This window comes from Canis lupus, chromosome 20, assembly GCF_048164855.1.
Source record: "Canis lupus baileyi chromosome 20, mCanLup2.hap1, whole genome shotgun sequence".
NCBI classification, from domain to species: Eukaryota; Metazoa; Chordata; class Mammalia; order Carnivora; family Canidae; genus Canis; species Canis lupus.
In genome coordinates this window covers 57,740,911-57,767,368 of record NC_132857.1, presented here as the reverse complement: position 1 = coordinate 57,767,368, position 26,458 = coordinate 57,740,911, and the positions used below count along the sequence as shown (strand labels likewise).

At 43.6% G+C, this 26,458-nt stretch overlaps 1 long non-coding RNA gene across 1 annotated transcript; it reads left to right on the top strand.

The window, feature by feature from the left end:
• The first annotated feature begins 591 nt into the window (after positions 1 to 591).
• Positions 592 to 22,369, top strand: LOC140611988 (uncharacterized). Its single transcript, XR_012013339.1, has 5 exons — positions 592 to 1,500; positions 12,591 to 12,645; positions 15,864 to 15,958; positions 17,309 to 17,408; positions 21,502 to 22,369. It is a non-coding gene; the product is annotated as an uncharacterized lncRNA (long non-coding RNA).
• The last annotated feature ends 4,089 nt before the right edge of the window (positions 22,370 to 26,458 follow it).

Here is a 26,458-nt window from a genome sequence, read left to right as displayed (position 1 = left end):
GAGAGGACATGGGTGATGGAGGAAGAGGCCTTGGAAGGGGCAGAGAGAGGGTCACAGGACCGGGGGTGGGGGGGGGAGGTCCAGGGAGCCAGCACACACCTGCTCTTCCCTTTCTTGGTTAACACCACCTGCTGCCAGTGCTCCCGGCCGCATTCGCATCTTGCTGTTTTGGGTTTGTTTGTTTTTTAACCCCCAATTCTCATTTCTGTCACTCTCCTGATGTGCTTATGGATGACTCGTTCTATAAGTTCATTTGTAAAAGTGGCAAACATACATTACTCCTTTATTAGAATAGAATTTTTCTCAAAATAGTCCATATAAGTATAAGAGAAATAGAATTATTTCATTCTTCAATACTTATTACAAGTGGTGGTATGACATCCTAGGCTGCTTGCCGCTGACCACCTCGTACCCATTTGCCCACTCTTTGCTAACTTGGCTGTCCTTATGCGTGGAATGAACTCCACTTTATTTTCCTAAATACTCTCTATGCCAGCCTTGTTTTTTCTTCTTTTCCTCCTCCTTCTTCCTTTTTTTTTTTTTTTTTTTTCCAGACTGGGGTTTTTCGGTGGCTGTGGGGTGGGAGTGCTATGGGTGGGCAATTGCTCAACTTCTCTCTACACTATGGTTTTAAAAGCCATATTCATGACCTCACCAAAAAGCAGATGATTTTCTCTTCTCGTCGTCCATTGGTTCTCAAATGATGAGGCCTTGTTTTCCAGGCACTATTTTCCACCCCTCCAGCTACATCAGAAGTTTCACAATTAATGAAAATACTTTGCCTTAACATGTCTCTGTTTTTGTGTAGTGATTCAGAAGAAGTGTGACTCTTACTGGAACTGTTGACTGTGCCCTGTGAAGCTTGATCACTTCAAAATCTTATCCAAGTGCCATCTCTTTTGTGAAGTGACATTTGCTTCCCGTGAACAATTAATCATTTGAACCATTTCTACCTTTGTGTTGCACACAAAGGGCGCGTCTCTACCATACGCGGTGTGACGTGACGTCCTTATCTGTGTCTTCCACGGAGACTGTGATAGGTGTGAATGTTTTAAGCGCTTTTACTGCATACCGCCAGCTTGTCCTTTGAAAAGGTTTGTGCTAATGCACTCACCATCCTCAGTATGAGTTCCATTTTTCCTCTATTCCAACAAATCCTGGATAGCATGATTTTTAAGATCTTTGCTAATTGAGTAGGTCAAAATTGGCATCTCATTATTATTTAAATTCATATCACATTGATTACTTTTGAGATGAAACATTGAACAATCTATTTTGTATAGTAGTGGTTATTTGCATTGTGAACTAAATTACATTTTAGTGATTTTTTAAAAAGATTTTATTTATTCATTCATGAGAGAGACAGAGAGAGAGGCAGAGACACTGGCCGAGGGAGAAGCAGGCTCCATGCGGGGAGCCCGACGTGGGACTCCATCCCGGGACCCGGGGGTCACGCCCTGAGCCGAAGGCAGACGCTCAACGGCTGAGCCACCGACCCAGGTGCCCCTAAATTATATTTTAAGGTCGATGTAATTCTCTTATTTTATTATGGTGTGCCCCACCCACCCCAATCTCTTACCCCATCCTATTCAGCACTTCCGGGGATTATGGTGCTTACTTTGCAAAATACTGAGCTAATGGTAATCTGATTAAATTACCGCATGGGAAGAAACTATCAGTGCTACATTTATTTTCCTGGGAGATTGTAGCACTGAATCGGTACTTCGTAATTATTTCTACCCAATCACACTACTTCTGAATTACACATCGCTACAAGTAAGTCCAATACAAATTTATTCCAGATGACTTGTCACTAATAAATCTGGAGAAAATTTGAAAAGTCCCTGGGAGTCAGTGGAAAATTACTTTTTATGGTAGTAAAATTTTACAATACGCTTTGCATATTTGTGTCAAAGAGTCTTATCAGGGAAGGAGGAAGGGGATCCAGAAAATGGTTAAGCTGATTGTCAACGTTGGATTTCACGTGAATTTTAATAGTTCCGTCTTAATGACAACGACGATGATGAGGCTAGCAACAATACAGCTAAGGCGCATTGAGTGTTTAAAAGGTGATGGGCATTACTCTGGAGGCTTTCCACATTTTAACCGATTTAGTCTTTATTACTCACTCCACCCTCCCCACCCTGCTCGGTTTCCTAGGAAGCTGAGGTCTGTAGACGGGCTTGCAGTGGCTGGCCATCTGGCCTTCAGCTGTCTGGGCGGTGAAGCATGAGCAGGAGACGGGGAGGCTGCAAACGAGAGGCTGGAGGATGTTTCTTGGCCTCTCTCCTGCCAGGTTGAGGCCCTTGTGTGCACCCTCTACTAGAAGGTTCCCCTTTCCCCTGGCCTTCTGCGTGCAGCTACTCTCCAGGTGCTGGGAACTCGTCCTCTCTGGCCCCGTGATGATGGTGTTCTCCCCACCTACAGCCAGTCCCCTCTTTAAACGTCCACCGTTATCCTCCTGGGGTTCACCGTCTCCTTCCTGCCAGGATCCTGATTGATATACTTGATTGATAATTTATAAAACTCTCAGAAATAATCCTCCTCAGAATTTTGATGGCATCTCTTCTTTGTGTGTGTGTTTTTTTTTTTTAATTTTTATTTATTTATGATAGTCACACAGAGAGAGAGAGGGAGGGAGGCAGAGACAGAGGCAGAGGGAGAAGCAGGCTCCATGCACCGGGAGCCCAATGTGGGATTCAATCCCGGGTCTCCAGGATCGCGCCCTGGGCCAAAGGCAGGCGCCAAACCGCTGCGCCACCCAGGGATCCCTCTTCTTTGCTTCAAGCTTCCAGTGTTGCTGTTGAGAAGTCTGACAATATTTTGATTCCCGAATTTCTATCTTCCCATTCCCAGATACTTGTTAAATCTTCTCTTTGTCCCCAGTGTTCAGAAACTGCACAAAGTTGTATCTTTCTCTTTTGTAAAGGAATTTTATTGAAGATTTCTTATTTTATTTTATTTATCTAACTTATTTTTAAAATATTTATTTATTCATGAGAGACAAGGAGAGGGAGGCAGAGACACAGGCAGAGGGAGAAGCAGGCTCCCTGCGGGGAGCCCGACGCGGGACTCGATCCCAGGACCCTGGGGTCACACCCTGAGCAGAAAGCTGACGCTCAACCCTAACTTATTTTTTAAGTACGTTCCATACCCACTGTGGGGCATGAACTGATGACCCTGAAATCGAGTCTCACACTCTACCGACTGACCCAGCCAAGGGCCCCTGCGTCTTTAATGAGAGACTTTCCCACCACTGTGTTGGACAGTGGGTTCTTAGAACCTGGAAGTGTATATATAGTCTTGTGTATTGTGAATTTTTCTTGATTATTTTGCTGATGATTTTCTCCTCTCTGTTTCCCAAGTTCTCTCTCTCTCTAGCATTCATATTACTGTAGGTTAGATGTTGGAACTCCTGTCTCTGTCTCTCCCTGGTGGTCTCTCTCATACACACACACACACACACACGCACACACACTGACTGCTTGATAAATAAAGAGAAAGAAACCATTCCCAGAGATAGTCATCCTTTTAGGGACTCTCCTAAAAGGAGAACTTCTTATTTTACCCTCCAGTTTTCTTGACCTTTTGCATTTCTTTGTCTTTTTTGTTTGCTTTCTGAGAGATCTACCTCACTTTATCTTACAAAACTCTTACGGTTTTTCATTTCTATCATTTTTTTAAACTTCCTTTTTTTTTTTCTTCTCCTGGAATAAACCATGTTAAAAGTAGGTGTTTCTATTCCATGGATATAATAGCTCCTTTGAACTGTATGAGGATATTGGTTATGTTGGATTTTGAAGTTTTCTTTTCCCTGTTTAGTCTTTGTTTCTTCCAAGTTCCTTCTGTTCATTTGTTTTCATCATTGTTTTTCACATCGAATATTTCCTCCCTTTCTGGTAACCCTTGAGTGTTTGCTCATATTTAAGGATTGGAAGTAAAAACATGAATGGAAGCCCTGAGTGCCTGTGTGAGTTTTGCAGGTGATGACCTTCACTCTAGGCCGACCTGGCTGGGCTGTGTTGGGAAAGCCGTCAGTGTCCGTGTCTGTAGGTCTGAGCTCTTAGATCAGTCCTGTTTTCCAGATAAGAATCTTCCAGTGATTTGCTTGGCTGCCGCATCTGGGAACTGTTTGGGGGAAGGAGGCCAGGGCCTCATCCTTCATCATGCAAATATTCACTTAGTGCTCCTGTCTTTAGTACGTCGCCTCCATTCTCTGTTATAAATGATTTTATCCTGTCCAGAGATCCTCTGTTCTGCCCCCTTCAAAGAAAACAAACAAAACACGGTCCAGTCTTCCGTAGGGGAAGTGGAAGAGCAGTGGCCACGCTGATCAGGGTTAGGGCCCGGATCTGGGAGTTATGTTGATTCCTCAACACACTTTCAACCAATCCTCACGTTTTTACCACATTTACAAGTATATGGTACTATCAATTCCTGAGCTTTTTTTCTTTTTCTCTACAGTGTAGTGATTATGTCTCAGATTCCCTCACTTCTAGGGTAGGATTTAGCTCCCTTGTTCTGCTAAGGTGGTTGCCACTTTCATATCTGCTTCTTAGCTTCCAAAATCTTCATATGATATAAGGATCTTTCAAAATACATCTATATAATGCCCTTTTAGAGAAATCTCAGGAGGGAGAGAATATTACAACACTTGTTAAATCCACCATCTTTACCTTTAAAGCTGCTTATCGGGACGCCTGGGGGGCTCAGGAGTTGGGTGTCTGCCTTCGGCCCAATAAATTTTTATTTATTTCTAAAGATTTTATTTCTATAGGCAGAGGGACAAGCAGGCTCCATGCAGGGAGCCCGATGCGGGACTCAATCCCTGGACTACAGGATCACATCCTGAACAGATGCGTAACCACTGAGCCACCCATACGTCCCAAGATACATTTTTCTTACAGGGAAATGAGTAATCTTGTGAAAGAACAGGAGAGACCCAAGAACTCTGCTCTGATATCGCTGTTAAAGCACCATATCGGCAAGTTAAAAATGAGTCTGTAATTGGGCTGGATAATTTTGCCTTTGGCCTTGGCCATCAAGCAAACCGGCATTTTGTTTTAGCACTCTCATCTACCACTTAAGTAATCTTCCACTTCATGTATCTCCAGAGGGGGATAGTGGCCACCTTGGCCTTGTCAGATTCAGAGGACATACGACCTTGGGCCCTCCTATTGGACACCCTGTCCTGTACTTGGTCATGCAACGTTGTAGAAACAGATGTAGGCCCAATTTGTCATAGAGGCAGAGGCCTTAATGTCCTGTTGGATGACCTTTGTTGGGGTATCTGTTGCTCTTCCTGGTCATACAGTCCTCCTTGGGATTATTCCCATTCCTCAAGCCTGGCCAACTGGCCTCCCATCAATTTGGTCAGCCCTGATGACCTTCTAATAAATTACTCTTTTGCTTGAGAAAGCCAGTGTTGTTTCAGTTGCTTGAAAACAAAAGCCTTGGCTGATAAACACAGCAACTATAGGAAGGCAACTTGCAAGTGCCATAGGAGGCTGGGCAGCTAGAATGGATAGGCACAAATTCAACAAATCTTCAGAAAATAACTTTAAAAGTTTGCCCCATTAGGAACGGATTACCAGTATTCTCTGCTCATGAAAACAATAGTGGATTTTTTTTACAATCTCTGCTGGTTACAGTCAGGAGTAGGGCAATGCTTGCTTCTGTGCCTGAGAAATCCCGTGTTTGTTTAATCAGAGCCAAAGAGAATGACTCACTAATGAGCACCAGATTTGCCTTTGTCTAAAATGCTAAGGGAATTGGTTAGTAATATTTGGGAGCAATCCCTGAAAACAACAGCACAAATCTAAAAGAGTCTGATAAATTAAGTGGGGGAATTAAAATTATTTCGGGCTGTTAATATTATGTCATTCCTATATACTCAGTTACATCTATAGGTTTGATTTCCCTTTGGTAGGAGTTATATTATTTTGGCAGCAACCTAACACGAACACACAAAACATAACTTAAAATATCTTAAGTACTACTGAAGATGAATGAAAATGCTCATTGTAAAATAATTTCAAACAATACAGAAATATAAAGTGAAATCTGAAAGGCTTCTCTAAACCTTACCCTCCCCAACCTATGCCCAATTCCATTTCTTCCCCTTAACCTCTGTATGTGTGTGCTCGTCCAGGCCTAGCAGTGACTTGTTTCCACGTATCTCAACACACACTTTGTTTATCTGTGTTTGCTAGAGCATTTGAGCACTTCTCCTCATGTCTTTGTTGTGAAATTGCCTACTTATAATATCTGTCCACTTTCCCGTTGGGTTGCTTATCTCTTTCTTATTGATTTGCTTGAATAGCACATTCATAGTAAACCACTTTCATGCTATGCGGTAGAAGTCTGTACACAAATGGCAATTTCACCTCCTTACCCCCATTTTCTTTAATTGAAGCAATATAAAAGCCTAATGGCTTACTCAGCTTTTAAAATTGCAATGCCAAGGAGCTAATCAATGCCGGCCATATGCATTAATCTAATTTGCTCTATATATCTCAAAATAATTTAAAAAGACAAATTACTGAACTAATTTAACATTCTCTAGATAGCTCTTTTAAATTATACATGTTGAATTAATTTAAAAGAAGGTATTTGTAGACCTAGACAAGTTTATTCTAAAATTTATAGGAAAGGCACAGTCCTAGAGTAGCTAAAATGATCTCAAAAAAGACGAATCAAGTAGGAGGAATCACTATACCTGATATGAAGGCCTGCTGCAGCACTATCCTCATCAATACAACATGCCCTGTTAGAGATAGACAGATAAAGAAGCCAGAAATAGACCCACACAATTATGCCCAACTGATTTCTTTTTTTGGTCCAACTGATTTTTGACAAACATTAAACAGTAATTCAATTGAGGAAAAATGGGAAAAATTTCCAACAAAAGGTGCTGGAGAAATTTGACATCCACAGGCCAAGAAAATGAACCAAGACTTAAGCCTCATATTTAATTAGAAAATAAGTCAAAATGGGTCATATACTCAAGGTAAAATGTAACACCAAAACTTTCAGAAAGAAGTAAAAGAGAAAATCTTCAAAATCTAGTACTAGGCAAAAACTTCAGGAATGAGAGACTGGCTCTTAGACCAGGACCCAAAACAATATTCACAAAAGGAAAAATGCATAAATTAGACATTACCCAAATGAAAAAAAAAAACCTTTGCTCTGTGAAAGATTCTGTTTGCAGGATGAAAACCTGGAAGAAAACTTTAAAATCCATATATCTGACAAAGGACTAATATCTATAATATATAAGGAACTCTCAAAACTCAACAGTAAAAAAACCAAATAACCCCATAGGAAAACGAGGAAAATTCATAAACAGAATGTGTAACTCACTGAAGAAAGTATACAATTGGCAAGTAAGCACATGTGAAAGATGTGCTAACATCCTTAGCCATTAGAGAATGCAGAATTAAAACCGTACAATGGGATTTCACTCTACAACTATCAGAAGGGCTAAAATTAAAAATAATTACAACCCCAGATGCTGATGAGAATGCAGATAAACTGGAACACTTACACAGGAATGGTAGGCATATAAAACGGTAAGCTCATTCTGAAAAACGGATTGGCGGTTTCCTATAAAAATAAACATGTAAAAGACAATCCTCAGAATATGAGAAAATAGTTGAAAATCGTACTTGTTACAGGTCTAATATCCAAAAAGTATATTCCTACAACCCATCAATAAAAAGACAACCCAATTTAAAAATTGAGAAAAGGGTCTAAATAGATATTTTTCCAGAGAAAATGTCCAAGTGGCCAATAAGCACAGGAAAAGATGCTCAATATCATTAGTCAATAGGGAAATGCAGACCAAAACCACAATGAGATACAGCTTTATACCCACCGGCATGGCTAGAATAAAAAAAATCAGATAATAACAAGTATTGATAAGGATGTAGAGAAATCGAAACCTCCATACATGCTAGTGTGAATGTTAAGTGGTACAGCCACTTTGGGAAACAGTCTGGAAGTTTCTCAAAATTTTTTTTATTTTTTTATTTAATTTTTTTACTTTTTACTTTTTTAAGTTTCTCAAATTTAACATGGAGTTACCATATGACTCAGCAGTTCTGGTCTCAGCACCTGTTCCCAAGATGCCCATACAAAACTTGTACATGAATGTTCGTAGCAGCATTATTCATAATAGCACAAGGTGCAAATAGCTCAAATGTCTATCAGCTGATGAAAGGATCACAAAATGTGACGTATCTATATAATGGAACATTATTCAGCCATAAAAAGGAACAAAGTACTGATACATGTTAGACCATGATGAACTTTGAAAGCATCATGCTTAGTGAAAGAAGCCAGTCACCAAAACCACATATTATATGATTATACGAAATGTCTGGAATGGGCATATGTGTAAAGAGAGAAATTACATTTTTGGTTGTTTGTTTAGGATTGGAGTATTTGGGGGGATGGGGAGTGATAGCTCAAGGCTGTGGGCTATCTTTTTGAGGCTATGAAAATGTTTTAGGGACGCCCGGGTTGACTCAGTGGTTGAATATTTGCCTTCAGCTCAGGGCGTGACCCCGGGGTCCTGGGCAAGTCCCACTTTGGGTTCCCCACAGGGAGCCTGCTTCTCCCTCAGCCTGTGTCTCTACCTCTCTCTGTGTCTCTCATGAATAAATAAATAAAATCACTAAAAGATGTTTTAAAATTAATTATAGTAATGGTTACATGAGTCTGTGAATATGCTAAAAACTACTGAATGATACACTTAAATGGATGAATTACATTTTGATAAAGCTGTCATAAAAAAAATACCTAAACATGCAGCTACAGTACAACTCAAAAATTGTACTCTTGGGCATTAATCTTAGAGAAAGAGAAAATGTATGTCTCTTAAAAATCTGTACACAAATGTTCATAACAGCTCTATTTGTAACAGCCAAACAAGCAAACAACAACAATAACAAAACAACAACCCACAGGCTTCAAAGTATGAATGGTTAAGCAAACTATGATTCATCCATACTTTAGAGTACTACTCAGGAATAAAAAAGAATGAATTATTATTAATTATTATTTTTTAATATTTTATGTATTTATTTGAGAGAGAGCAGAGCAAGAGAGAGAGCACACATGAACTGGGGGGAGGGCAGAGGGAGAGGGAGAAGCAGGCTCCCCACTGAGCGCGGAGCCCGACACAGGGCTCCATCCCAGGACCCTGGGATCATGACCTGAGCCAAAGGCAGACGCTTACCCGACTGAGCCACCCAGGCGTCCCTAAAAATGAATGGATTACTGATACACACAACAACTTGGATGAATCTCCAGGCACTCACACTGAGCAAAGAAAGCTAATCCCGCAGATTCACATACTATGTTATTTCATTGATAAAGAATTATATAACAAAAAACTAGAGAAGTGGAGAAAAAATTAGTGGTTGCCAGCGTTCAGAGTTGGGGACGGGGAAGCAGAAGGAAGTGGGGAAGGCCGTATAAGGCAACGTTAGGAAACTTTCTGGTGAAGGAGTGGTCTGTGCCTTGACCATACCAATGTCAGTAGCCCAGTTGTGATGTTGTGCGATAGTTTTGCAAGATGTTACCACTGAGGGAAACTGGGTGTAGAACACAACCAATCTTCAGGTATTGTTTCTTACCACTTGCATAGGAATCTATGATTTTCTCAAAATTAAAGGTTTAATTAAAGGAAAAAAACCCCAACACAGTAAGAGCAGGAGTTTTGTTGAATATTTAACAGAAAGATCAGTTAAAATAATGGTAGATACCTTCAAGTCAGCTTTATATTCAGAAAAGTTTCTTCTTGGAAAGGAAGCATTCATTTCAACACTTTTTGAAAAATTTAGTTTTAAATTTTTATCAGAGTTAAGAAATCAGACAGTTGTATGAGACTTAAAATATAGCGGCTTCTTGCTTGACCTCTCTTTACTGTATTTTGTCCTCCTCTCCAATACCTACTCTCAGAGTCAAGGTTTTAGAGTCTTTCAGTGGTTTTATTTATTTATTTATTTATAAAATATTTTATTTTTTTATTCATGAGAGATATATATATAGAGAGAGAAGCAGAGGGAGAAGTAAGCTCCATGCAGGGAGCCTGATGTGGGATTCGATCCCAGGTCTCCAGATCAGGCCCTGGGCTGAGGGAGCACTAAACCGCTGAGCCACCCGGGCTACCATGTATCTTTTTTAAAAAAACTTTTTTTCTTTTTTTAAGATTTTATTTTTAAGTTATATCTTCACCCAACGTGGGGCTCGAACTTACAACCCTGAGATCAGAAGTCTCTCACGCTCCATTGACTAAGCCACCCAGGCGCCCCCACCTCTGTATTACTCTCATAATAGCCCTATGCTGTAATTTCTTAATTTGTTCACTTTTAATTATTAGGGGTTGACTTTCTACCAGGAAAGGCAAGGCTTTAGCTGTCTTATTTCCTTCCTACCATCTTCACACTTCTCTCCCCCCATCTTCCCGATATAGTTACATCAGAAATGGGGACAAATTCTCCAGGTTCTTGCCTTGTTATAACTACATAAATACTCCCCTGTGCTGAGCCAGGCAGTATGCTACAGTTAAATATCCATTCCTGTAGAAGTCTTTGTTTTTGTCTGAAGATAATAATTGCCTTTTTAAAAATTGGCTTAGTTTTCTCTCCATGTAGCTATTTCGGTTCTAAACTTTTCACAGAATTATAAAATTGCTTTCACTGAAGGCAAACCTATTAACTAAACTATCCAAATGTGCTTGGACATGTCCCTCCCCAAGCCCCCTGCGGAAGAGGGAGGGTTCGTCACCTGGCTGTGCAGGGGCAGGGAGATCTGGAACCTTTTGTTTCCAGACTCACCCGCTCCCTGTATTCAGAGATAGCTTATTGCTCTCATTTCTGGGTTTTGCGGGGTTTGGCAACCTCGTCAACTTGCTTCTTGCCATCCTCCACCCCCGCCCTGCTGTAGATACTTCATCCCGCCTTTCTCTACTATGCGAAGTCAGTTGTCCTGTCTGTTGGGTTGACATCCTCCTGCTATGATCTCTTCTACCTTCACGTGTGGACTTTTTAGGTTTTCTTTAAAAAGAAATTTTTTTTTACCATCATTTCAGTGAGGTTTTGGGTAATGGCAATGGAGGGTAAACAGGTGTTTTACTTTTTCTTTCTTTCTTTTTTTTTGTTTTACTTTTTCATATTTGAATGACAGTGCAAACATTTTGTATTCTAATATAAATATAAATGGTGCAGGCTTCCCGATGATCAAGCACCTGTATTCTTAGAACGTCCAAAGACAACTGTGGTGCTGTCTGCTAATTGTTCACCACTAATTTCTGGCCAATGGAATAAGTTAAGGATATGAGAACAGCAAATAAAGAGGAAGGGTGAAAAAGAAGGAAAGAAAGAAAGAGAACTCATGAAGAATAACTTGTCTTCGGGTGATTTTATATTTCATTAAAACAAAATATCATTCCTTTAAGGTTGAGAGTGGAAAATTTTTCATTCTGCTTTTGGAACCCTTTCGAAAAAGATCTTCTGTGTATCAGATAACTTTGATTTTTTTAAGTGTGAAAATTTTTAAGAAAAGAGCAATGGCATTATGTTCTACTGGGTAGTTGACTAATCTTAGGTTTATCTTTTTTTATAATAAATTTATTTTTTATTGGTGTTCAATTTGCCAACATACAGAATAACACCCAGTGCTCATCCCGTCAAGTGCCCCCCTCAGTGCCCGTCACCCATTCACCCCCACCCCCCGCCCTCCTCCCCTTCCACCACCCCTAGTTCGTTTCCCAGAGTCAGGAGTCTTTATGTTCTTTCTCCCTTTCTGATATTTCCCACACATTTCTTCTCCCTTCCCTTATATTCCCTTTCACTATTATTTATATTCCCCAAATGAATGAGAACATACAATGTTTGTCCTTCTCCGACTGACTTATTTCACTCAGCATAATACCCTCCAGTTCCATCCATGTCGAAGCAAATGGTGGGTATTTGTCGTTTCTAATGGCTGAGGAATATCCCATTGTATACATAAACCACATCTTCTTTATCCATCATCTTTCGATGGACACCGAGGCTCCTTCCACAGTTTGGCTATTGTAGGTTTATCTTTTATTACTATGAAAAGTGGAATGATTTCTTAACATCCTTACATTTTAGTCAGACATGATATCATGCAAATTGATTGCATTTTTTTAATAATAAATTTATTTTTTATTGGTGTTCAATTTACCAACATACAGAATAACACCCAGTGCTCATCCCGTCAAGTGAATGGGTGACGGGCACTGAGGGGGGCACTTGATCTGATTGCATTTTAAAATATATCTTCTCTGGTGAGTCAACATCTTCCTAGGTTCTTGGGCTGGAAGATGATGTTAGGCTAGTATGTTTTGTTTAACATTGGCTGAAACAAGGTTTTTATAATTTTTACTTTTGAGAAATAAGCCTAGGTTACTTTTTAAGCATTAATTTTTATAATTTTTTATGGAGGTATCATTTGCATAAAATGCATGGACCTTACATGTTTCATTCAACAAATTTGGTAAAAGAAGATCTAGAACACTTTCAGCACTGAAAACTTTTCCTCTTGCTTCTTTCCAGATAATACCCTTCAAACATCCAGAGTTAAGTATTGTTCGGATTTCCGTCATCACAGGTGAGTTTTGCCTGTTTTGGACTCCATATAAATGGAATCCTGTAACCCGTATTCCTTTGCAGTTGCTTTTTTTTTTGCTCGTCATTATTGAGTAAGACTTCCTGAGATTCATCTATGTTTCTGTGTATATTAGTGGTTGCTTTTTTTTTGCTCGTCATTATTGAGTAAGAGTTCCTGAGATTCATCTATGTTTCTGTGTATATTAGTGGTTTATTCTTTTTTTAAAAATTACTGAGTAGGGGCACCAGGATGGCTCAGTCGATTAAGCCTCCAAGTCCTGATTTCAGCTCAGGTCATGATCTCTGGGTCCTAAGATGGAGCCCCGTACCAGGCTCTGCGTTTAGCCTGGAGTCTGCTTGTCCCTCTCCCTCCCCCTCTGACCTTCCCCTTGCTCACACTGTGTCTGTCTCTCTCTCTCAAACAAATAAATAAAATAAAATAATACTGAGTAGTATTCTATTGTATGAAAATATTATAGTCTTTAAATATATTTTCCTGCAGATAGATGCAGTGGGCAGCTGCTGTTGTGCTTCCCAGTGATCCTCACCTCTTGCTAATCATACCCTTGAGAGTCCCTCCCTTTGAGCATGGGTTGGACCTCTTGACTTTCTTTTAATGAACAATATATAGCAAGTATCATGGAATATTGCTTCCAAGATTTGGATGTAGGAAACTTGACTTCCTTCCTTCTCTCTTTCTCTCTCTCTGGTTCTTCTTGTTTCCTCTAATGAAGCAAGCCTCCGTGTTGTGAGCTGCCCTATGGAGATGTCCACATGGCAAGGGACTGAGGGACACCTCCAGCCAACAGCCAGTGAGGGACTCAGGCCATCATTCCCATAGCCTGTGAGGAACTGAATCTTGTCCACAACCATGGGAGTAAGCTTAGAAATAGATCCTTCCCCAAGGTGAGCCTTGGGACGACCACAGCCACAGTCAGCAGCTTCATTGAAGCCTCATGAGAGAAGAGCGTGCTTCTTTTTGCTGAGATTCTTGACCACAAAAACTAGGAAATAATGTTGCTTTAATCCATTAAATTTTGGGGTACTGTTTTTTTATTTTAAATATTTATTTATTTATTTATTTATTTATTTATTTATGAGAGAGAGAGAGAGAGAGAGAGAGAAGCAGAGACACAGGAGGAGGGAGAAGCAGGTTCCCTGCCGGGAGCCCGATGCGGGGCTCGATCCGGGGACTCCAAGATCATGCCCTGGACCAAAGGCAGATGCCAAACTGCTGAGCCACCCAGGGATCCCCCTAGGGTAATGTTTTAATGCAGCAATGTGTAACTAGTGCAATAGACATTTGAAGTTCTTCCAATTTTTTGGCTATTATAAATAACACTGCTATGAACATTCTTTTAGTCTTTTTTTTTAAAACTTGTTTTATTCAAGATGTGTTTCCTGAAAATAACATGTAGTTGAATCCTTCCTTCCTCTCAGTCTGACAATCTTTACCTTTTTAAAAAAAATCTTTACATTTTAATTGAAGTGTTCAGTCTATTTGAACTTAATGTAGTTATTGATATGGTTGGATTTAAATTTACCATTTCATCATCTACTTCTTATTTATCCTACTTGTTCTTTTGCTTCTTTTTTCTTGCCTTCTTTTGGGCAATATCAATCACTATTTAATATTTCATTCTATTTCATCTATTAACATTTTTAGCTGTATCTCTTTAGTTTCATTCTTTAGCGGTTGCTCTACAGATTATAATATCCATCTTTAATTCATCCTAACTTCAAATAATATTATGCTATTTGACAAGTAATGTAAGGCTCTGCAACTGTGTACTTCTACTTACTACCCCTGTCTCTTGGGCACTTGTGGTCATATGTTACTTTTACAATCTACTGCTATACTTTTTTGTTTTAAATATATTTAAATACACAAAGTATACTGAAAGCAAAAAGGATAGTAATGTATCATGTGATATAGCTCCGTATAGCAAGCATAATAACAATATATCATCTCATATTTACCTAAATATTTACTGGTTTTGGTGTTCTATATTCTATCCTGGAGACCCAGGATTTCGTCTGATAACATTTTCCTCAGCTTTTAGCTTAAAGAATTTCTCTTAGTATTTCTTGTAGTGCAGATCTCTTGCAGAGAAATTCTCTTAGTCTTGATCTGCCTAAAAATGTCTTCCTTTTTATTTCATTTTTGAAGGTTGTTTTTTGTATATTTTGAATTCTGGGTTAAGAGTCTTCCTTCTCTAGTATTTTAAAGATGTCATTCCCTTGTCTTCTGGCCTTTATTGTTTTGTTGTTTTTGTTTTTTAAGATTTTATTTACTTATTTTATTTGAGAGAAAAGGGGGGGGGGAGAGCAGGGGAAAGGGCAGAGGGGGAGGGAATCTCAAACAGACTCTGCACTGAGTGTGGAGCCCAACATGGCGCTCCATCTCACGTCCCTGAGATCGTGGCCTGAGCTGAAACCAAGAGCTGAATCAACCGAGCCTCCCAGGTGCCACTACCCTCTGTTGTTTTTGATAATAAATTAGTCATAATTAATATTTTGCTTCTTTGTATATATGTCTTTTTTTACAGTTTGTTTTGAAGATTTTCTTATATTTGGTTTTTAGCAATGGACTATGATGTTCTTAGGTGTGTTTTATCTCTGTTTATCCTGTTAAATTTTACTGAGCTTCTTGGATCTGTGGGGTTTTAAAAAAAATTTAATTTTACAGACTGGGTGGCCCGGTCAGATAAGCATCTGACACTTGATTTCAGCTCTGTCTTGGTCTCTGGGTTGTGAGTTCAAGCCTTGTGTTAGGCTCTGCACTGGGCATGGAGCCTACTTTTAAAAAATTAATTTTAGAAAATCTGTTTAAAAAGATTTTAAATAGGGATCCCTGGGGTGGCTCAGTGGTTTGGCGCCTGCCTTCAGTCCAGGGCGTGATCCTGGAGTTCTAGAATCAAGTCCTGCGTCAGGCTCCCTGTGTGGAGCCTGCTTCTCCCTCTGTCTCTGTCTCTCATGAATAAATAAATAAAATCTTTTAAAAAAAAGGTTTTAAATAAATTTGAGCTTTATTCATGAGAACGGTATCTCTAGTCTCCTGAGAGCAAGTAGTCTAGATGTGTGTAAGGTACATTATTGGTTCCATATGGACAGGACTTGGTGCCTACATGGCCATATCCATGGGATAACTTCTGCATTCAAAGGTTGAAAGACATAGTTCTGAATAAGGCTAGCGGCTGGGTTTCTTCCTTCTTCCAGGTTTTATGGAGGTGAGCCAAGAAAGCTGGCAGAAAGCACAAAGAAGGAAATGCCAAGGAGGTGCAAAGCCTGCAGAAAGCAATCATTCTAACCAAGTTAGTGTTTTGTCTCCACGGCCAATCCTTGTCAATATAATTAGATTACTGGTTTATTATAAATGGATACAACTCCGGAATCGCCAGATGGAAGAGACGCAGAGGGCAAATATGTAGGAAGGTGTGTGGAGCTTCCATGTCCACTCCAGGTGAGGCACTCTCCCTGCTCACCAGATTGGAAGCTCCTTTGAAAATTCTTGACCACTAACTCCTCACATACTTCTGACACAGACTGGCACAGAAATGAACTACTTGGTAAAAGAGGCAGGACACAGAGCATCCATTTCATTGCCACAAAGCTAAGCAAAAACAGTATGGTTTTGGGGCTGTTGTGACCAACTTCTCAATCATAACAGATGTTGCAATGGCCTATTTGATATGGGGCTGAAGGGGTGCAAGAAATCATTATAATAATGGCCTTCAATGAATCATGCCTCTGTGCCTCTGTCCCTATGTAATGTGACCTTGCACTCACTTCATCAAGAAATGAGTTTAACCCTCTGGAACCAGGGTTGGCCTTGACCATCATACTGTGAAGACACCTCATTTAACCTATTGAAGAATGTAGGCCTTCACGGAGGAGAAACATTGCTTTCTAGCCAAAGTCAGTGCTGTAGGCTCAGCGATGTAGTGAGGGCGACTCTTAACGAGAGAACACACTGAGGGTTGGTGGAGGGAGGTAGGTGGGGGATGGGCCAGATGGGTGATGGATGTTAAGGAGAGCACTTGTGATGAGTGCTGGTGTTGTATGTAAGCGAGGAGTCACTAAATTCTACACCTGAAACTAGTATTACGCCGTATGTTAACTACCTGGAATTTAAGTGCATTGAAAGATGCATTAAAAAAAAAAAAAAGAAAAGAAAAGAAATGTAGTGAGGGCACGTTGGACTTTCCAGGCCATCTTGACTTCCGCCTGCACAGAATCACATGACCAGCAGTCCAGAGTCCAGGTGAGGCAGCAGAACCAACCAGAATGCCGAACAGCAGAGTTAGAAGAAATAATAGATTGTTATCATGACCATCAGTAAACAATAGAAGGGTAGGTTAGGATGCTTTGCTGTGCAACTATAGGTAACAAACAGGAACGGGAGTGCTCTGCAGCAAACCCTCGAGCGTTGGTTTAAGGATCCAGCTGCAGGCAGGGCCTAGAAAGAGGGCAAGGAGACGGCTACTGGAGGCTGGAAGACCAGCGAGGCTAATTGCTAGTGAGGCTGCAAAAAAGGCAACTGCTAACATAGTGGTGGACCAGGTATCGACAGTTTCCCCTGTAGTTTGTAGAGAATGTACCTAGTAGATTGAAGCAGGCCACTGAGAACGCCGAGGGTACCAAAAGGCTTCTTTTCGTTTCAGGTGAAAAGACATTGCAAAATGGAGATGAACTGAAACAAGAACTATTGTATTTGCAAGGAGAATGCAGAGGAGACCTGGATAGCCCAAAACTTGCTAGCAGGTGCCACACGTTCACTAATTCCTAAATTATCTTCCTCTTTCCAAGCCTGCTTCTCTTCTTGTGCCCATATATTGGTAACAGTACCCGTAACATCAGACGTCCACATCAGAAACTGGGAGTATCTATAGACTTTTCCTTATTTATTCACGTATTCATTTACTCACTCATTCACTCACTCATTCATTCATTACGAACTCAGATACTTAGTGCTAGGGGACACCACTGCGTATATCAATCTTATATCCTACAAAACATATAGTTTGACAAACCCTAATTGTTCACCAAGTTGTAGTAATTCTGCTTCCTAAATACCCCTGGAATCTATCCTTTCTTCTCTATTCTCTCAGCCCTTACCTTAGTCCACTCGTCATCATCTGACTATTCAGTATTCTGCGTTCATTTTCCCTCTTTTATTCATCTGGTGTTCTTCTGTAAGAATGGTTTTCACAGGTAAGCCAGAGTGTTCTTCCTTTTTAAAAAAATCTCCCGGGGATCCCTGGGTGGCTCAGCTGTTTAGCGCCTGCCTTTGGCCCAGGGCGCGATCCTGGAGTCCCGGGATCCAGTCCCACGTTGGGCTCCCTACATGGAGCCTGCTCTCCCTCCTCCTGTGTCTCTGCGTCTCTCTCTCTCTCTCTCTCTCTCTCTCTGTCTATCATAAATAAATAAATAAATCTTAAAAAAAAATCTCCTATTGACACCTGCCTTCTTAAAATCCTCCAGGAAAAAGTTTAAATGCCCTGATTTGTTGGGAGCCCAGAGCCCATGTTCTCGGTCCTCTTTCTCAACTCCCTTTGTCTCTGGTCTCTCCTCTCCAAAATACATTTGGTGATTTCATTCGTCAAGATCATCTTCCCTGTGAGTCCGTCCCCAACCTTCTTCTGCACATCTCTAATGTAACACTCAGCACATGATGTTATAAATCTTTTCTTGGCTGTAGTCCCTACTCTGGAGCAGAAGAGACCTAAGTATCTGGAGGATAAGGATTTAGTTATATGAGTGTTTGTTTCCAAAATAGTACCTGGTATATAATAGAAAATCAATAAAAATTTTTTAATAAGTGAGTGTATGAATGAGCCTGTGTCGTGAACACAAGATTAAGCTCACCAATTCTGGAGTGACAGCCATCCTCTTTTATGCGTATATAGCAAATTTATTCATCAGTTATTTATTTCATGCCTACTTTATGCAGGGCATCAATCCCAGCACAACAATAAATGACATAAAAAGTCACCAATTTCATGGGGCTTACTCTAGTGGCAGTGACAGATAAATAAAGCAACAAATAAATGAACAAGGAAATTATCCAATAATAAGTGCTTTGCAGAGCCTCATCGTGGAGTGATATGATAGAGAAAGATTGGGTAGCAACTGGAAAACAAGATAAGGAAAGGGCTCTCTGAGGAGGTGATTTTTTTTTAAGATTTTATTTATTTATTCATGAGAGACACAGACAAAGAGAGAGAGAGAGAGAGAGGCAGAGACCCAGGCAGAGGGAGAAGCAGGCTCCATGCAGGGAGCCCGATGGGGGACTGGATCCCGGGACGCCAGGGTCACGCCCTGGGCTGAAGGCAGATGCTCAATTGCTGAGCCACCCAGTGGTCCCCGAGGAGGTGATATTTAAGTTTAGATCTGAATGATCCAGCTTAAAGTGAAGGAGCCAGCCTTGTAAACATCAGTGGCCAAGTGTTCCGGACAGATGAGAGGACTGGAATAAAAGTCATGGGGCAAGAATGAACTTGGTCTGTTCTTCAGGAACAGAAAGGAGACCACGAAGACCGAGCTAATGAAAATGAGAAGCAGGCCACAGCCGGTACTGTGTGGTTCTGGAAGCCGTTCAGGAGTCTGTGTGCAGTGGGCAGCTATTGGTTTTTAAGCAGGAGATGTCATGATTCAATGAAGGTTTTTAAAAGAAGTTTTTAAAAACTTCTGGTGGGTTAAGAGGGGCAACAGGGCGTCATGTAAGGAGGCTACCACAGTTGTCCAGGGAGAGGAGATGGGGTGGTGGCATGGGCCACGGTGGTAGCAATGGAGAAGGAGAGGCAGTATACCGATTTGGGAGCATTTTGGAGGTTTGCTCTTGAATTTCATGAAGAGAATGAAGAGATCTGAGCTTTCAAGGGCAAGTGAATGAGTCTAAGTCCTTCATTCACCTTCGTTATGAGCTAAGCGTCAGTTGAGAACAGGGTGTAGAAGCAGACTCAAAGGTCTTGTTTAGAGTTATTGGGTAGAATGTGAAGGTGGGAAGAGTGTGTCCTTGGATGGAGCTTGTCCATGGAAACATTGAGTAGGCCCTTGAGGAAGGGAGTATCCTGCTATTGATACTAATGCGTCCGGGGCAGATGCTAACATAACAAACCAGCAGAAGGTGCATAGCCTACCTGTGCCAGCACTACAAGAAGTTGAAGATACTAACACAAAAACAACCAACTTCTGGGCTTTATTTTTTTTTCTGCATCAGTGCCTGAGGTGAGGAGAGACAATGGGACATGGCTAATGACAGGATTTTTGAAAACGTCTTCTGAGAGAAGCACCGAGTTGCCCACCAGAGCACTTTTCTAGCCAATTAGGGAAAGCGCGAGTGTCTTAAGGACAAGGATCATGTCGTAGTCATCTTTGAAGTCCTACTCACGGGTTAGCGCTGACATACAATGAGCCCTAAGGGTCGACATGTTTGAATCGATAGCTCAAGCAGAGAGGAAAGTAACGGTTGTGGACGGTGCCCAGCATCTTCAACATTAGATTAGTGTATTATGCTTTGGCTTTGAGCCTATTAATAAATCTATTAATAAATCTCTCTTTCCTGGAAACATGAGGCCATGATCCATCTCATCATTCCATTTGCTTGATTAAGCCCAGTTCTTCGAAATATATTTCAAAATCAACACATGAGATTCTTGTTCTGTTGCAAAGTTTGTAACATTTGATCACTCATCTCCACTTCCATTCTGTTTGTGTATGTGACGCATCGGAACTTGGATCTTGGATCCAAGGCTAGGTGCGTACGTGTGCGTCAGGAGAAACTTATGGGACGGATGGACCTGCCTCAAAGAAGAGTGCCAGGCCAGGAGGAATCTCAATCTCCTTCTTCTGCTTCTCTCTGTCCAACTTCTCTTTGCTTTTACACAACGCGATCAAGTTCTCTCAAGACCTGAGTCTCCTCTTTGTTGAATTGTCGTATGAAATGACTGGAACTCATTTCCCAAATAATGAGGGGAAGTTCCATGTGACATACAGAAGCCTGTCTTCTCTTTTCCCATCAATCTGAGAACAGTAAGGCTTTGTGCAAACAGTGACTGATCCTACCTACATCCTTCAACCACGCTAGACAAAGGCTCACATGTGAATGGGACTAAAATTTTTATTCTTGATTGTTGTAAGATACACATAAGTAGACTTTGCCATGAACCATTTTTTAAGCAGATTTTATTGACTTATTTGACAGAGAGAGAGAGAGCACAAGCAGGGGGAGCGGGACAGGGAGAGGGACAAGCAGACTCCCCGCTGAGCAGGGAGCCCAAGGTGGGACGCGATCCCAGGACCCTGAGATCATGGCCGGAGCCGAAGGCAGATGCTTAACCAACTGGGCCACCCGGGCGCCCACCACCAACCATTTTTATTTATTTATTTTTTTTTATTTTTATTTATTTATGATAGAGAGAGAGAGAGAGAGAGAGAGGCAGAGACACAGGCAGAGGGAGAAGCAGGCTCCATGCACTGGGAGCCCGATGTGGGATTCGATCCCGGGTCTCCAGGATCGCGCCCTGGGCCAAAGGCAGGCGCCAAACAGCTGCGCCACCCAGGGATCCCTACCACCAACCATTTTTAAGTGTGCAGTTTCCACTTTACAATTTAGTAGTATTAAGTACATTCTCATGTTGTGCATCATCGCCATCGCCATCCACCCTGAGAACCAATGTCATCCTCCGAGGCCGAAACTGTATCCATCAAACAATCTCCATTCTCCCCACCTCCCACCCCTGGCCAACCTGCTTTCTGACTCTATGAATTTGACAACGCTAGGTACCTCACATAGCGGAATCATACAAGATTTGTTCATTTCTAACCAGCTGCTTTTTTCTTTTTTTTCCTAAAGACTATTTTTCAGTGATCTCTGCCCCCAACGTGGAGCTTGAACTCACAACCCTGAGATCAAGAGTTGTGTGCTCTACTGACTGAGCCAGGCAGGTGCCCCTTAACCAGCTTATTTCACTTGGCATGATGTTCTCAAGGCTTTTCCGTGTCATAGCCTATGCCAGTGTTTGCTTCTTTTTTAGAGCTAAATAATATTACGTTGTGTGTGTATATATATGTGTATATAATTTTTAAAATTCTTTCATCTCACTGCAAGTTTTTGGATGATAAGCTTTTTTAAAATTTTATTTACTTATTCATGAGAGAGAGAGAGAGGCAGAGACACAGACAGAGGGAGAAGCGGGCTCCCCGCGGGGATCCCGATGGGGACTGGATCCCGGGACCCCGGGGTCATGCCTTGGGCCGAAGGCAGGCGCTCAACCTCTGAGCCCCCCGGGCGTCCCTGGATGATAATTTTGTAATGTATAGGATTATATCATCCTGCTTTTGGAGCTTGGAAAAGTCACCACCGTTCCATTGAAAGTTTCCCAACATTTCCAGATTTTATTTGACAGCCTAGAGTTCCTTGGGGCGTTTTATAATTGTCCGCTCTCGCTGCTGTTCTCCCGGGAAGTAAGGCCTCTCAGGGCCAGAGCTGTGGTGCCAACAGGGAGAGCATGAGGTCAGGCCCGTCAGTGGAGCAGGTGATCTTCCTCCGGGAGGTTCTCAGGTCAGTCCTCGTGGAAGCCCCCCTCGTCACTCTTCCCACAACGGCAGTGCCTGCTGCGTGTTGAGTGGACGCAGGTGCGAGCAGCAGCCTGGACTGCTTGGGCCCACGTGACGCCGGAGGGAAGCTGAGCATCTCACGACGCGCAGGGGCGACTGCCACAGACCGAGAAACCACAGGAGATGGCCCGGCACCCTTCGCTGCCCCACCCCACCCCACTGTGTCCTGCCTCCTGGCTTGGCTTGGGGAGCACGTCATAAAGTAGCTCCGGGGGGCCGGGGCGGCTTCTTCGCAGGCCCTGTCCCGGCCGGGAGCCCTCCTGCATCTCTTGCATCTCCTGCTCGGCCTGGTAGGGCCCTACCCCCAGGTCGGCAGGCGCTGCCCCGCACAGAGTCGCCTTTCAGACACTTTCACATGTTGTCACAGTTGTCAAAGCAGATGAAAAATAGGGCTGCTGCTGAGTCACAGACTCCTCTGCTGCACACCCTCGCCCCAACACGGGGCCAGAGAACTGAGGCAATTTCTCCAAAGATTTTTTGGAAAGCAGTGACTTTCTGGTATTTCCCAGTCATATTACTTTGGTTTGTCTCCATAAAAGCGTAGGTTGGCTCTAATATTAATCAGCGTTTACAGAACTATTTTTCCCTTATTATTTTCTTCTGGGGTTCTCCTCGCTGTCCATCCCTAATGTCCCCGTAGTGGCAGTGCACTCCAAGAAGTTTCAGACAACAGAAACCAATGGTATAATATAGGATTTTCGGGACATCCACGGGGACCCAGCGGTGCAGCATCTGCCTGCGGCCCAGGGCGTGACCCCCGGGTCCCGGGATCCCGGGATCGAGTCCCACGTCGGGCTCCCTGCAGGGAGCCTTCTTCTCCCTCTGCCTGGGTCTCTCCCTCTCTCCCTCTCTGTGTCTCTCATGAACAAATAAATAAAAATTAAAAAAAAAAGATTTTCTACTTTTTCCCAAGCAGTGAAACAAGTCAGTATGAAATATGAGAAAGTGTAATTTTTCTAGACTTTCATGTCTCTACCAGAGCAGGGAGTTTCCCTCATAAATAAGGTCTCTTTTTCCTTCCAGAGACATTTATTCCATGGCAGCCGCTTAACTACCTCGGGGAATTGATGGAAGTCCATCTCTTTGAGTCATGGTGCGTAACTCAGTGGGAGTCAATTCCACACAGGGTTTCAGTGACGATGATCTCACGATTTTATGCCTCATGTCTACGCTTTAATTTCTGTACTGAGGTCGCTTTCCCTGATGAGCAAAGTCCTGTCTAGGACCAAGTTGATCTTGCATTTTCGTGGGTCCCCTTACCCCTCCAGTTAGACATGAGCCACACCCTTCGTGTTTGGCATGTGGTGCTTGCTGATGAGTTCAGCGAGTCCAAGATGCTCTCCCTTTAGATTGTCACGGCACCTGTCCCTTGACATCCACAAATATAACCGGTAATAGGTGCACGTTAGCCGGAACCTCAGTCAGTGGCACAAGGTTTCTGGAGGAGACGGGCCACAATGGCGAGCCTGTGCCTCCCGGTGGAGGCAAGGAAATAAACGCTTTGATGTCGTGATGCAAGGGTTGGGAAAGGATGAGCTCTCCTGAAGCCCCCCTACTGGAATAGCGAGATGACATCAAAGTGGAGTCTGCGGTCCTAGGCTGTGGGGCCTTGGTGTACTCCAAGCTATTTGTCCTGTGCCAAGACGCTTTTTAAAAATGTTTAGATCGGGGGCTCCTGGGGGGCTCAGTGGTTGGGCGTCTGCCTCTGGCTCAGGGCATGACTCCGGGGCCCTGGGATCGAGTCCTACATCGGGCTCCCCACCTGCTGCTCGTTCTGCCTGGGTCTCTGCCGCTCTCTCTCTCTCTCTGTGTCTCTTATGAATAAATAAATAGAATCTTAAAAAAAAAAAAGAATACTTGAAATGGAGTCTGAAGAGCGCTGGGCCCTCTGGGCCCGTTGTCCCTCGGTGGAGGGCAGCTCGGGTAGGCACAGGGAGGACCGCGCCGCGTCCTGCGGTGGCCTCGCAGCAGGAAGGCGGCTGCATCCCGATACGGCCTGTCCACAAGGGCCGTAAGATGTGATGACCACGATGGCTGAGGCCAAGAGAGTGGGTGCATCTCAGCCTCGTTACTTCACTGGCTGGTCCTTACTTGTTCTATCCGCTCCAGTCCATCAGCAAAGCAGGGCTTGGAGCCAGAACCCCTCCCAGGGTTTGGAGCCAGACGGTGGCACCGTCGCAGGCCCCCCGCGGGCGCTGTACCCTGCACATCCCGGGGGTCCTATGCAATTGCCCGGTGACTCCAGGAGAGCTTAGACTCTATTTAAATTATCTAGTTATTTTCTCCTCTCCCACGATCACCCCTGAAAACCAGCTCTTGTAATTGGAGCCTAAGTCCAGAAGACAACCCTAATAATCTTCTTCTACGTAGCATTCATTGCTCAAAAAGCATCTTTACATGTGCTAGTTCATTTGATCCTCACAAAACACCCTATAATTGTCAGGTAAATAGTATTTCACTTTGCCTTTGAGAAACAGAGAAACTGAGTCAGGAAGTCAAAGCGGAGTATGGCCAGAACTCACATTTTCTGGGCAACTCTTAGATGCCAGACCCACGACACGCGCCCGGGATCCCAGAGCCGGTGAGGGTCCGAGCAAACACCGCGCCGGTTCCCCGGTGGGTCCGAGGTGGGCAGGCGACCGCCTGTCCATCCACCTGAGAAAACTTTGCTTTGCCCATTGGCACCAAAGCCAGGGGCCTTATTCTTCAAATGGCCGAGAAACAGCTGAGGTCAGCCTCCCAAAAGGCGATAAGGTTTCCGCTCCAGCTCATAAGCATTAAAGGACCAAGCAGGCAACAATATCCAAAGCAACTTTTACTTTTACTGGGGATGAAGCCTGTTTCTATCTGCTCTTGGCCAGGAGCGTCCGTGCCCTGAGGGGACGCACTAGCCGTGGCTGTACCTCCGGCCTCATCGGCAGGTGCCACGGTGTGCAGGCGGCGCCGTGAGAGCGCGCATCCTGTTCCGCTGCCCACCAGGGCAAAGGGGCTAGAAGGACTTGGAATGAATAATTAATGAAGGGGAAAGAATGGTCTTTTCTTTCTCTTTTTTAAGATTTTATTTATTACCTTGAGGTGGGGGGAGTGGGAGCGGGGGAGAGGGGAACGGCCCCCACTGAGCAGGGGGCCGACCCGGGGCTCGATCCCTGCACCCCCCGAGGACCCTGGCCCGAGCCGGAGGCAGAGCTCAACCGACTGGGCCCCCCAGTGCCCGGACTTTTCTTCCAAATTTCCCAGATACACTGGCCTTGTTCTTCCCCCGCTGCCCTGGCTTCTCCGTCCTTCCTCTTTCCGTCTCCCACATCAGCTTGACCCGTTCACCCTCGCAGCTGACGCCTTTCTTTGCACTATAGGGCGGCTGTGATGGCAGCAGGCCGCAGACACAGAGTTGGGGTTCCCTGAGGAGACGGCCCGGGACACAGCGACAGCTGTCGTCGTCCCACCACGGACACCTGGAGATGCCTTGCCTCCCACCTATGGACCCAATTCCCAGGCTGGCAAGCAGGAGCCGGCCCTATGCCCACTGACCAAGCCAGGACACGGAGAGCACACGGCACCTAGTACCCCTCCCCGGAAGGACCGCTGCTGGGCACGCTCTGCTCCTTTAGTGACCCGGTTAGTCTACAGCCTTGCTGCTCTGAGGATAGTCCAAGAACCAGCAGCAGCAGCAGCACCAGCTACACCAACAGCACCAGCAGCACCAGGACCAGCATCAGCAGCACAAGCTGTACCAATAGCACCAGGATGACCAGCAGCAGCACCAGCAGCAGTGGGAGCACCATCAGGAGGACCACCAGCACTAGCAGCACCAGTAGCACCAACACCAGCACCACAAGGACCATCAGGACCACCAACGCCTCCAGCACCAGCAACACCATCAGCCCCAGCCCCAGCCCCAGCAGCACCAGCAGCCACAGGCCCAGTACCAGCAGCACCATCACCTCCAGCAGCAGCAGCACGACCACCACCACCACCACCAGCACCACCATCACCATCTGCAGCACCAACAGAAACACCACCAGCACCAGCACCACCACCACCAGGAACATGAGGACCAGCAGCACCACCAGTACTACCAGCACCAGCACCAGCACCAGCAGCACCAGCAAAACCAGCCCCAGCCCCAGCCCCAGCAGCACCAGCAAAACCAGCACCAGCAGCACCACCAGTACCACCAGCACCTGCAGCACCAC